Source organism: Spermophilus citellus (assembly GCF_964194105.1).
Source record: "Spermophilus citellus genome assembly, chromosome: 1".
Lineage (NCBI taxonomy): Eukaryota > Metazoa > Chordata > Mammalia > Rodentia > Sciuridae > Spermophilus > Spermophilus citellus.
In genome coordinates, this window is record NC_138182.1 from 90120219 (window position 1) to 90133434 (window position 13216).

Below are 13216 nucleotides of genomic sequence, written 5' to 3' on the forward strand. Positions count from 1 at the left end.
TTTTTCCTGAAAGCCTCTCCAGTAGATTGTTTTGGTATGTCAGGAACAGTGCTTTATATTTGCTATTTGTGGAATCCCTATAGATGGTTCTGAGATCAACTGTGTTTGGGACTACTCAGAGGTTATTGAAAGCAAATTTATGGCAGTGCCTTATAGCTGACTTATCTAGTCAGTGAAATGGTAATGGCGTGTGATTACAACAAAGACAACAAATTACAACAAAGCTCCACTAGTGAACCACCATTTGTATCCAGGGAGGGCTGCTGCCTTTAGATACTTCAGTCTTAACACAGAGCAGCTTGGTCAGTGAGACCTGCCCTCCGGCTTGGATACTAGGATGTTTGGTGGGTACCCCTTGCTAGAGGTATCCAGGACCCAGAAGATTCCTCTCACATTTAGAGATAAGAGTAGGGAGTTTTTAAGCACTCTGTTTAGTCATTTTGACATGCTCCTTTCCTTGATGTGTGCCATTTACCCTTTTATTGCCCCTAAAATTCAGTTGTAAGATTTTTGTTGCAAACTTTCAGTGAAGTCCACCTTATGGAAATTTAGACAACAGGACATTAGTTAAATGATGTTTAGATGTGATTTTCTCCCCAGTTAGTAATTCAGCTAAATTACTTATTTATCCAGGTAAATAAATGTATTCTGTAATATGAATCCATGAATGTACATGTATCTGTTATTGCCTAAATCAAATAGGTGTTGTTAAACCTTGAGTCACATTTTTACCACAAGTAAGTTTATGCTTTTTCAACAAATACACATTTAGGAAATCTTACTCCTTACTTTGGTTGCATATAAAAGTTATCATGAGGGCCTTTAAGCATTAGTTCCTCAAGGCATTAGACTAGTTAATTCCCCTTTGAAATCCTAAAGAAAGAAAAGATTTTGCAATATATCCTAGAGTAACATAAAGTGAGGAGCTACAATACACAAAACTATTGCTACAGAGCACCTACCTGAACCAGCCCCTCACATCACACAAAATATCTATCTTCTAATCTCAAATCTGCTGTGGGAAGGGAAGAGATATTCAGAGAATATGAAGAACTCTAGTCGTATTCATGTCAACATAGAATCAAAGTGAGTGGGCTGGATCTTTGCACTTCCTCTATGCTAAGACAGATGCCTTCAGGAATAGTAAATCTTAGCTATGACTACAGTAACAAGAAAAAAAAAAAACATTGTAAAAAAATAACCACCAATGGTGGCATTTATCATCAGAATTAACATTATATTATAGCTTCCATTTAAATGAATCTCTAAAATGTTAAGCAGAGTGTTAATACTTTAGAGACTCTTTAAATTTTAATTATGTTTAATTCCCTCTTTTGCTCCATAAAGAAATTATTATTACCCCTATTTTACTAATGAAACATTTGGAAAAAATTAGTTTACTTAAGGTTACACAGAGAGTGATAGAATTATTATATTAGCCCAAATTAAAAAAAAAAAAAAAAAACTATATTAGACCTGAAGATGGCTTTGGTTTGGCTGGCACAATATTGGAATGGTTTTGTTATTTGAATGTGTTCAGGGATACATTAATTTCCCTGTATTGCTGTTGGTTTGTTCCTCCTTGACTGCTTTGCTTTATATTAAATACTTTATTCATTTACTGTGGTTCTAGAGATCAAACTGGGGCCTTGTGCATGCTAGGCAAGCTCTCTCTCTCTGGGCTGCATCCCCAGCCCATTACATACTTCACAATGCTCGTTTTAATTCCTTTGTTAATTTTTTGTTAATTTTAACTATATATTTTTAAGTTACTTTCTCAGTGTTTGCTCTATGATTACAATGTGCATCATGATTTATTGAAATATACTTCATAATACTAAATGAATTCCACCAAAGTATACAAATTTTGCTCCCATACAGCTTCATTCTCTCCTCCATCCCATATGCAATAATTTTCATGTATATTTTTTGGGGAAGGAACCAGGGATTGAACGCAAGGGCACTTAACCACTGAGCCATATCCTCAGGCTGATTTTATATTTTATTTAGAGACAGGGACTCACTGAGTTGCTTAGGGCCTCACTTTTGCTGAGGCTGACTTTGAACTTTTGATCCTCCTGCCTCAGTGTCCTGGGCTGCTATGATTACAGGCATGAGCCACCATTATTGGGCTTTTTAAGCCCAATAATCAAGTGCCATATATTCTGAATGCAAAGTCCTCTGTTTTTATAGTATTTTAAAATAGAAGATATATCTTGGGGTGTTATAAAAATTTCCTGTTTTTAAAATTAATGTTTGGCCAGTTTAGGGCCTATATTTTGGTATAGTTTAGAGATATATTATGTTGAATATTTGTTGATAAGAGGTGCTATTGATTTGAAGAGACATCGTTCAGTGATGCCTGTCAAAATTTGCACTATTCAGACTCTTGGACTAAGGCAATGTTTATGTTGAAATCCAAGATCACCATCTTGGGTGTTCTTCATTTCTGCCTGTATGTTTTATTCATTCACCAGAATTGTCCCTTTTAGTCTCTTGGTCTTTTTTACTTATCTTGGAAAGTATGTTCTCAGTAATAGATACCTTCAAGCTCTGTTTTTCTGAAAATAGCCTTATTTGACTTCAATAAAATACTTTAACTTAACACATACTTCAACCATTTCAACTGCACAAATATAAGTACTTAAAATAAACTTATGGAGTTAGGCAACTATGACCATAATACAAGTTTAGATCATTTTCATTGCTTCATTATGGTGTCTTATGTTCATGAAGTATAGCACTCCCCAATCTCAAGCAAACATTAATCCACTTTCTATATTCATTGAATTTTATCATTTGGACACTATAAAAATATAATAATTCAATAATTGTCCTCCTGTATCTGGCTTTCATCACCCAGTACAATGCTTGTGGGGTTCATCTATGTCATATGAACATCAGAAGTCTGTTTTCTACCCTGCTATACATCATTACTTAAAGATAAACTATACTGTTTCCATGGATCCACCAATCATTGACACCAAGTCTGGCTCCAATTCCTAGTCACCATTGAACATTGCCACTGAGAACATTTATATAAAAATATCTGGGTGGGTATATGTTTTAATTTCTCTTGGGTAACAAACAGGGCTAATAATCATAGGATGGAGGATGGGCTAGGGAACCAACTATGTGACTAAGGATTGGAAGATTCAATCCCTTGACTTCTGGGAGGAGAGAGGAGATAAAGGTTGATTTATCCTCAAGTACAAATATTTGATCAAACATGCATATAAGATGAAATCTATAGAAAATCCCAAAAGGACAGAGCTTGGGGAGCTTCTTTGTTGCTAAATATATGGAAGGTGGTGCATCCAGAGAGCATGGAAGTTCCATGTGCCTTCCCCATACCTGCTTTAAGCATCTTTCCATCTGGCTATTCCTGAGTTGTACCTTTGTACAAAAAAAAAATGTGAAGCAGCAAGTAAAGCACTTTCCAGAGTTCTGTGAGCCACTGTAGAAAATTACTGAACACAAAGTTAATGGGAGTTTTTGGGTTTTGGTAATGTGAATCACTGGTTTATAGCCTTGGTATGAAAGCACCAGTTACAACTTGGACTTCTGTTTGGCACTTGATGTAAGAGAAAGGGCATTCTGAGGGGACTCAAGTTATGCCCATTGGATCCAACTTTCTCCAGGTAGATAGGTTCAGAACTCAATTGAGTTACAGAACAGCCAACTGGTGCTAGAAAAGTAAATACATGGAAATAAAATCCATGTATTAAAAATCAGCATAAGTGTTCCTTGTTGAATTTTAAAATTAGAGGAAAAAATAATTTGTATTTGTTCTTATACATTTATACTCAATATTTTTAGTGTTTTACTATAAGATTATTATATTGAATACATAAGATTATCAGAGATCAAAATCCAAATACTCTTGTAAATAAATGCAGACAAAGTATTGAATAATAACCATCACTCACTTTTGATTTAGAAAAAAACTGACTCTGAATAAGAATACATATACATATATATGAATATACATACTTATACGTTTATCTATGTATATATATGCACATACATATATGTACAAGTATACAAATATATATAAGTATACATATATTTATATACACATATATACACAAACATACACACACGCATATATACAAATATCCTTTATTGATAAATTAAAAACCTACCAAAAAACAAGCCTTAATGTTTATAATAACCTCTGCTTAAACTTGTCCTGAAAAATCAGTCTAATATATTAAGTGAAATAAGAAAATCCTAAAGATTTGAAAGAAAAATTCTTAGGACTGCCTCTACCAACCTGCACAGAAGCCTAAGCCCAAGGTAGGCCCAGGTCCTTCCCTCTATAAGCAGGTCCACACTGGAGCTCAGGCCCAGGACCACCCCCACTGACCAGCAGACCCACTCTGGAGCCCAAGCCCAGGCCATTATCATATTGCACTGCATGCAGTATCTTCCACCTTGTGACAACAGATGGCCTAAAAGAAGCTCCATCTCGGAACAGACATCCCAAAGTCAGAGAAGGCCCACACTTTCAGCCCCATCTCTGAAAGAAGTTTCATCCATCTTGGGACACCCCCACTGCTATCTTAAGTTACCTCCACTCTTGCCACCACCACCTTTAGTTGCAGTAACATCCATTGCGGGACACCAGCAGGGTCTGGAAGCCCAACACCAAGATGAGGCACAGATAATTTGCATGGATACTACAAGATTATAGGGTAGAAACTGTAATACCTCAGGTCCTCACCACAAGAAAGGAAGATACATAGAAAACATGAAAAAACAAGGGAAGAAAGTACCCCAAGCAAATCAGAATACTACCGTAATAGCACCCATGGTCAGTGCAGTTGATGAAATGTCAGAGAAGGAGTTCAGAATATACATAATCAAAATGATCTGTGAATTGAAGAATGGCCAAAATGAGAAAATACAGACAAAAATTAATCATTCCAACAAAGAGATAAGAGTGCAAATACAGGCAAACATTGATCACACCGACAAAGAGATAAGGGAGAAAATATAGGTAGCAAAAGATTACTTTAAAAAAGTTATTCTGAAAAAATTCAGAAATCCTTGAAATGAAGGAAACAATAAAACAAATAAAAAACTCAATAGAAAGCATCACCAACAGACTAGATCACTTAGAAGACAGAACATCAGATAATGAATACAAAGTATACAATCTGGATAAAAAAGTTGACCACATAATGACAATAGCAAGAAACCATAAATGAAGCATTCAGGAATTATGGGATAGCATCAAAAGACCAAATCTAAGATTCATTAGGATAGAAGAAGGCACAGAGATTTAAACCAAAGGAATACACAATCTCTTCAATGAGATGATATCAGAAAATTTCCCAAACATGAAGAATGAATTGGAAAATCAAATACCAGAGGCTTATAGGACACCAAATGTACAAAAATTATAACAGATATACACAAAGGCACATTACAATGACAATGCCTAGCATACAGAATAAGGAGAGAATCTTAAAGGCCCCAAGACACAGGAATCACATCATATATAGGGGAAGACCAATTCGTATCTTGGCAGATTTTTCAACCCAGACCCTCAAACCCAGGAAATCCTGGAACAAGATATACCAAGCTCTGAAAGAAAATGAGTGCCAATGAAGAATCTTATATCCAGCAAAATTAAGCTTCAGATTATGATGAAATAAAAACCTTTCATGATAAACAAAAGTTAAAAGAATTTACAGTGAGAAAGTCTGCACTACAGAGCATTCTCAGCAAAATATTCCAGGAGGAGGAAATAAAAGACATCCACAGACTGAAAGTGAAAGGGTGGGAATAAAATGTACCACTCATATGGACCGCATAAAAAAGCAGGAGATTCCATCCTCATATCAGATAAAATAGACTTCAAACCAAAGTTATTGAAAAGGAATAAATAAGGACATTTCATAGTGCTTAAGGGATTCATACATCAACAAGACATAACAATCATAAATATCTATGCCCTAAACAATGGGGCATCTATGTATGTCAAACAAAACCTTCTCAAATACAAGAACCAAATAGACCACAACACTTTCATACACCTCTTTCACCACTGGATATATCTTCCAAACAAAAATAAACAAACTAGAGAACTCAATAATACAATTAATAATTTGAATTTAACAGACATATATAGAATGTTTCATCCATCAGTGAGTGAATACATTTGATTCTCAGCAGCAGATGGATCCTTCTACAAAATAGACCATATGTTATGCCACAAAGCAAGTCTTAGCAAATAGAAAACAATAAAGATACTACTACTTTATATTCTATCTGACCATGATGGAATGAAATTAGAAATCAATGGTAAAATTAAAAAGATAAGCTATTCCAACAAATGGAGATTGGAAAATACTCTATTGAATGATACATGGATAACAGTAGACATCAAGAAGAAGATAAAATAATCTTAGAGGAAAATGAGAGCTCTGATACAGCTTATCAAAATCTATGGGACATTATGAAGATAGTGCTAAGAGAAAAGGTCATTGCATTAAGCTTACTTATTAAAAGAAGAAAGAGTCAATAAATAAGTGACCTGACATTACATCTCAAAGTCCTAGAAAAAGAAGAACAAACCAAAACCAAAAGTAGTGAAAGACAGGAAATAATTAAAATCAGGGCAGAAATCAATGAAATTGAAACAATTCAAAAAATTGACAAAAGAAAATGTTGGATTCTTCTTTTGTTTTGCTTCACTTTTGTTTTAAGTTGCCTGTCCCTGGAGATGAGTGAGACGGAAGAAAAACCGCTCACATCTGAGGAAAAACTATTTGCGTCTGAGGAACAGATAGGGAGAAAGGACAGATGGACATTTCAGGAGGATAGAAAGGCTGATATAATGATTTTGTGTGGTTCCATTTTTATTTCATTCTGTCTCGGTTTTGTTTGGTGTTATCTTGTTGGGTTGTATTATAGTAGAAATATGGGATCAGAAATTAGTAAAAAACAAACCGAAAGAGTGTTAAGTAAATTGTTAGAGGAAGGAAGCATCCCAGTAAAATCAAGAACAGTCAGGGCCTACGTTGATACAATACAAAAATGTAGTCCATGGCTTTTTAAGGAGGAGTTGTTAAATATATCACAATGGAACCATAATGGTGAAGATTTAAAAAGAATAGAAAAGAAAAGCCCAGGAACTCTGACAGTTGGCACATTGACATTGTGGGATTTGGTATCTGGTTTGCTTAGTCCAAAGCCTTCAGTTCAGACAAAGATAGAGGAAGAAAGCTTAGAGCAGAAAAAGCCATCAGGGGGAAAGTTACAAAAGGAGACTGCTACTAACACCTTTCTATCACCAGAGGGTGTAAGTGTCCAACCAACAGTGCCACCTCTACAGAAGACTGCTACTAACTCCTTTCTATCACCAGAGGACGTAAATGTCCAACTAACAAGGCCACCTCCATATGCTGGGAGGCCCCCAACCCCCGCAGTTGATAGTTGAGATCCTGAGACAGGATCTCAAGTATTAACATGCCCTGTATTTGAGGCAGGAGGGCAGCAAATTCACCATGCTTTAAATTTCAAAACAGTGAAGCAGCTAAAAGAGGCTGTAACAACCTATGGTCCTCAAACACCCTTCACTGTAAGCATGGTCGAATCCATTAACAACTTGAACATGATGCCAGCAGATTGGGCTAATATGTGTAAAGCTGTGCTAAATGGAGGTCAATACCTGTTATGGAAGGTTGCCAATGAGGAATTTTGCAAGGAGACGGCTAGGCTAAATGCAGCAGCTGGTTATCCTCAGAGAAATCTAGATATGTTGTTAGGAAAGGGACCTTATGAGGATCAGCAGCAACAAATTGCATATGATCCTGGCGTATACACACAAATTGCTGCAGAGGCGGTTAGGGCATGGAAGACTTTACAAGGACATGGAGGTTTACATGGTCAATTATCTAAGGTAATACAAGGAGCTAATGAATCTTACGCTGAATTTGTAGATAGGCTTATTCAAACAGCTACCAGAGTTTTGGGGAATACATAACAAGCAATGCCATTAATAATTGCTTATGAGCAACTGAACCGTTGGTGCAGAGAAGTCATTAGACCGTGGAAACATGAAGATTTAAACACATATATTAAATTATGTAGAGACCTTAATGAACAAGAGCAAGTCGTGGCAGCTGCAGTAAATCAGGCTTTAGATGCCAGAGACATTAATGAACAAGGGTAAATCGTGGCAGCTGCAGTAAAACAGGCTTTAGATGCCAGGCCAAGAACATGCTACAATTGTGAACAAACAGGACATTTTAAAAGGAATTGCCCCATAGGAGGAGGGTTTAACAAAACTAGGTATCAAAGGAGTAGAATACCGGGTATTTGCCCACGATGCCATAGAGGGAGACATTGGGCTAATGAATGCCATTCTCACACCACCATAGAGGGTACTCCATTATCAAAAAATGAACAAGGACCAGGTGTTTATCCACGATATCCTGGAGAAAGGCATCGGGCTCCATAGCCAAAAAATGGACAGGGGGGCCCAATGCTCTGGGGCCCAAAACCACAAATATACAGAGCACTGGAGGAACCCAGCAACCCCATCAGGGTAGTGCCCAGGACACATTGTCCATTAGATTCTTCATCAGACAAAAGAGAGGGAGAACAGGGTTGAACATCTGCGCCTCCGCCAGAGCAGTACTAACTCCAGAGATGGGAATTCAAATCGTTCCCACAGGGGTAAAAGGACCTCTTCCCAAAGGAAAAGTAGGCTTATTATTGGGATGCAGCTCTTCTACTCTAAAAGGACTTATGATAATTCCTGGGGTAATTGAACCAGATTATGAAGGTGAAATAAAAATTATAGCCAGTTCTCCAAAGGGTATATCAGTAATTTCACCAGGAGATAGAATAGCACAGTTACTAATAATACCCAGCCTACATGATATATTTTCCAGTTGTACTGTAGAAAGAGGTTCCAAGGGATTAGGCTCCACAGGTGTAGATTGGGCTATGCTTTCTTTAAATTTAGAGCCCTAATATCCAGAGTATACAAAGAACTCAAAAAATTAGATAATAAGATAACAAATAACCCAATCAACAAATGGGCCAAGGACCTGAACAGACACTTCTCATAGGAGGACATACAATCAATCAACAAGTACATGAAAAAATGCTCAACATCGCTAGCAGTCAGAGAAATGCAAATCAAAACCACCCTAAGATACCATCTCACTCCAGTAAGATTGGCAGCCATTAAGAAGTCCAACAACAACAAGTGCTGGCGAGGATGCGGGGAAATGGGTACACTTGTTCATTGTTGGTGGGACTACAAATTGGTGCAGCCAATTTGGAAAGCAGTATGGAGATTTCTTGGAAAGCTGGGAATGGAACCACCATTTGACCCAGCTATTCCCCTTCTCGGTCTATTCCCTAAAGACCTAACAAGAGCATGCTACAGGGACACTGCTACATCGATGTTCATAGCAGCACAATTCACGATAGCAAGATTGTGGAACCAACCTAGAAGCCCTTCAATAGATGAATGGATTAAAAAATGTGGCATTTATACACAATGGAGTATTACTCTGCATTAAGAAATGACAAAATCATAGAATTTGGAGGGAAATGGATGGCATTAGAGCAGATTATGCTAAGTGAAGCTAGCCAATCCTTAAAAAACAAATGTCAAATGTCTTCTTTGATATAAGGGGAGTAACCAAGGACAGGGTAGAGACGAAGAGCTGGAGAAGAAGATTAACATTAAACAGGGATGATAGGCGGGAGGGAAAGGGAGAGTTAAGGGAAATTGCATGGAATTGGAAGGTGAGCCTCAGGGTTATACACAATTACATATAAGAGGAAAGGAGGAGTAGGAGAGAAATTATATAAGTGTAAGAAACGATTTACAGTAGAGGGGGTGGAGAGAGAGAAGGGGAGGGGAGGGGAGGGGAGGGGAGGGGGGATAGTGGAGAATGGGATAGACAGCAGAATACATCAGTCACTAGAAAGGCAATTTGTAAATCAATGTAAATGTAACTGATGTGACACAGCAATCTGTATACGGGGTAAAGGTGGGAGTTCATAACCCACTTGAATCATTCTGTGAAATATGGTATATTAAGAACTATGTAATGTTTTGAACAACCAACAATAAAATAATAATAAAAAAAATTAGATTCTTGCCCCATGCTAAAACTAAATATTCAAGGACATGAATTTAATGGGCTACTGGATACAGGTGCAGACCTTAGCATCATCTCTCATCAAGAATGGCCAAAACATTGGCCATTACAACAAGCCACTCAAATGCTTCGAGACCTAGGAGTGGCGACTAATCCCCTTAGAAGTGCAATGGTATTAGATTGGAAGGATCCTGAAGGATGTGAAGGAACTATACAACCATATGTATTGGATCATCTTCCCGTAAATTTATGGGGACGAGATGTCCTAGATCAATTAGGTTTGACATTAACAAATAACATAAACCAAAATGCACCCACTATTATGACTAGACAAGCTTTTAGGAAAGGAAAAAGATTAGAAAAACAAGAACAAGGTATAGCAGCACCAATACAAATAGATCAAGGAACGGACAGACATGAGTTGGATTTTCAGAAAGGGCCACTAAGACAATAAAAATTACTTGGAAATCAGAAAGACCAGTATGGGTTCCTCAGTGGCCCCTGACTAAAGAAAAGATACAAGCAGCCCATGACCTGGTCAAACAACAATTAGCTGAAGGACATATACAACCTTCTGTATCTCCCCATAATACTCCCATTTTTGTCATCAAAAAGAAATCTGGTAAATGGAAATTATTGCAAGATTTAAGAGCTATTAATAATGAGATAGTTATTATGGGACCTGCTCAATTGGGGATTCCTCAATTGTCTGCTTTGCCAAAAACTTGGTATGCTTTAGTTATAGATATTAAAGATTTTTTTTTCAATTCCAATTCATCCTGAGGATAGTCCACATTTTGCATTTACTATCCCTGCACTGAATCATGAAGGTCCTGATCAGATATGAATGGAAAGTACTCCCTCAAGGGATGGCTAGCAGCCCAACTATGTGTCAAATTTATGTTAAGAAAGTAATCCAGCCACCTAGAAATCAAAATCCTGAACTACAAATATTTCACTATATGGATGATGTATTATTAGCATACAAAGATAAAAACACATTGCTAGAATGTTATGCCACACTTACAAACTTATTAAAAAATATAATCTAGAGATAGCAATAGATAAAGTACAATTAAATTTTCAAATTAATTATTTAGGAGTTCTATTATCCTCAACCATGGTCTGTCCACCAAAAATTCAAATACGAGTAGATCAACTCAAATATTAACGAATTTCAAAAGTTATTAGGAGACATAAATTGGATAAGGCCTTATCTAGGTATACCAACAGGAGAGTTGGGACCTTTATTTGATATCCTAAAAGGTCCATCAGATCCAAATTCACCCCGAATGTTAACACCTGAAGCAAGAAAGGCATTAAAAATCATTGAGACATATATGGAAAATATGCATTTGGATAGAATTGATATAAGTTTGCCTTTATTATTTATTGTACTACCAACAAATAATATTCCTACAGGAGTATTTTGGCAAGAAGGTCCATTATTATGGATACATTTATCTTATTCTCCTAACACTATTCTTACTAGGTAGCCTGAGGCTATAGGACAATTAATAGTCAAAGGAAGAAAAGCAGCAAAGGGAGTGTTTGGAATTTCTCCCAATAAAATTATTACTCCATATACTATGAATCAAATTGATGAGTTAGCTAATGAGTTAAATAGTTGGGCAATAATCATGTGCAAATATAATGTTTCATTTGATAACCACTTCCCGTCTAATCCTTTATTGTCTTTTTGGTCATCGCATCCTGTAATTTTTCCAAAAATGGCAAGAAAAAACACCTATCATGAATGCTCCAAATATATTCACTGATGGGTCAAATAATGGTACAGCAGCAATAGTTACACCTGATCAAACTTTTATATTTTTAGTACCCAAACAATCAGCTCAAGAGGTAGAGCTTAATGCAGTATTACAAGCTTTTGTGATGTTTAAAGATTCTGTATTTAATTTATTTTCCGATAGTCAGTATATAGTTAATGCTATAGTATCCCTTGAAGATGCTGGTAGGATTTCCCCTTCCTCTACTGTTTTCTCCTTGATTTCCACTATAGAAAGTCTAATCTGGGACAGAAAAGATCCATTCTTTATAGGACATATCAGAGCACATACAGGATTGCCTGGAGCCCTTAGTTTGGGCAATTATTTAGCAAATAAAAGTACACATGACATACATATTATCTCTACACTAGAAGAAGCTATAAATTTTCATTAAAAGTTCCATGTCAATGCTAATACTTTACAAATGCATTTTAAAATAAATAAGGAACAAGCTAGACAAATAATAAAACAATGTCAAAATTGTGTGACCTTTTTACCACAAGTTAATCTTGGAGTCAATTCTAGAGGACTGATACCTAATCATATTTGGCAGATGGACATCATACACTTTCCAGAATTTGGAAAATTAAAATATTTGCATGTTACAGTTGATACTTCTTCTGGATTTTTGATGGGCTCCCTTCATGCCAGAGAAAAAAAACTAAAGACATTATAGCTCATTGCTTACAAAATTTTGCCACTGTAGGCGTTCCAAATCAGTTAAAAACAGATAATGCCCCTGGTTATACTTCTACCTCTTTTAAACAATTTTGCTCATCATTTGGCATTACTCATATAACAGGAATCCCATACAATCCACAGGGACAAGGCATAGTTGAAAGAGCTCATCAAACTATTAAAAAGTACTTATTAAAGCAAAAAGAGGGAATTGGGAAGGGGTATATATTCCCCAAAGATAAACTTAAAATAACCATTTTTACTCTAAACTTTTTAAATTGGATTCATCAGGGCTTAGTGCTGCCGAAAGGCATATGTGTCCAAAAAATTTACATAAGCCCAAGGTACTTTGGAAGGATATTCTAACAGGACAATGGAAAGGTTCTGACCCAGTAATTGTCTGGAGTCGGGCGCCTGTTTGTGTGTTTTCACAGGGAGAACAGCAGCCGATATGGATTCCAGAAAGATTAACTAAAGCGATTTCTACAGACCAAAAAGAAGATGATTTGGCTCAAATCCAAAACAACTGATATCCAAAACTCCAGTTTGGCTATTCTTACATCTGCGACAGAACCAGGATGCTTTTTTTCAATATCTATTTTATTATTACCCTTT